Source organism: Echinops telfairi, unplaced genomic scaffold (genome assembly GCF_000313985.2).
Source record: "Echinops telfairi isolate 266 unplaced genomic scaffold, ASM31398v2 ScPeMD7_7465;HRSCAF=8503, whole genome shotgun sequence".
Lineage (NCBI taxonomy): Eukaryota > Metazoa > Chordata > Mammalia > Afrosoricida > Tenrecidae > Echinops > Echinops telfairi.
In genome coordinates, this window is record NW_022111365.1 from 10,234,333 (window position 1) to 10,235,690 (window position 1,358).

The 1,358-nt window shown below is 34.5% G+C and overlaps 1 protein-coding gene across 1 annotated transcript in view; it reads right to left on the minus strand.

Moving 5' to 3' along the window:
- WDFY4 (WDFY family member 4) overlaps positions 1 to 1,358 on the minus strand; it is a 404,997-nt gene that overhangs the window by 224,613 nt on the left and 179,026 nt on the right. The window lies entirely within an intron of this gene.

Here is a 1,358-nt window from a genome sequence, read left to right on the forward strand (position 1 = left end):
TCATATGGCTTAGTATGATAGAGATGACAAATTTGAGAGGAATGGCAACTCACTCACTATAAAAGAGAAATTTCAAGATCTTTATTGAAGTACAATGCTGTCCGTGATAGGATATTACCAATCTGCCTAGAAGAAAGTCCATTTAATGCAACTATTATTCAAATTTTCACACCCACCACCCTAGCTAGTGATGATGAAATTAAAGAATTTCACCAATTTCTTCTCTGAAATTAATAAAACATGTAATCAAGAGAAATTGTTAATTATTGGCAATTGGAATGTAAAACTTGGAAGCAAAGAGGAAGGAATAGTCGTTGGAAAATTTGGCTTTGGTGATAGAAATGAAGCCACTGATGCAGGATAGAATTTTGTCAGAACGATGTCTTCTTCATTGCAAATATCCTTTTTTCAACAACATAAACGCTGACTATATAATTGGATTCACCAGAAGAAAATACATAGAAATACAACTGATTATATCTGATGTCAAAGCTCAATGACATCAGGCAAAACAAGGCTAGAGGCTGACTACAGAACAGATTATCAATTCCTCATATGCAAGTTCAGGGTAAAGCTGAAGAAAATGAAAACACGTCCAGAAGAAACAAAATACACTCAAGTATATTCCACCTAATTTTAGACACCATCACAGGAATATATTGACAAACTCAGCACTAATATCAAAAGACCTGATGCACTGTAGTATGGCATCAAAAACATCAAACACGAAGAAAGCAAAAGGTAATTAAAATGACAGGAACGAAAAGACCAAAATGAAGTCAGAAAATTCTTTGAAATTTTCCTTTAAACTTAGTGAATGGAAAATGAGGAGCTGATACCAAGGGCTCAAGTAGAAAGAAAATGTTTTGAGAATGATGATGGGAACAGATGTACAAATGTGCTTGACACAGTGGATGGATGGATTATGATAAGAGTTGTACGGGCCCCCAATAAAATGATTTGTTTTTTGAAAAAGAAGAAATGATGATGTAAAGGAGAACAGAAAATTTTAACAGAAAATTTCAAAGGACAGTTCAAGAAGATTGAGTAGTATGAAAGGTATGAAGACCTGGAGGTAGAAAGCTGAAAAGGAAGAACATGCTAAAGATGCCTAAAGCTAAAAGAACTGAGAAAAATATTCAAGAGTTGAGCTGCAATATTGAAAGACTCTAACACAGAATATTGAACAGTGCATCAAGGGCAAGCATCACGGGAAAATGGAAAGAATGCACAGTCACTGTACAAAAAATAATTGGTCAACACTCAATCATTTCAAGAGGTAGCATATGAGCAAGAACCAAAGGTATTGAAGGAGGAAGTCCACACTGCACTGAAGGCATTAGTAAAAAAAAAAAAAA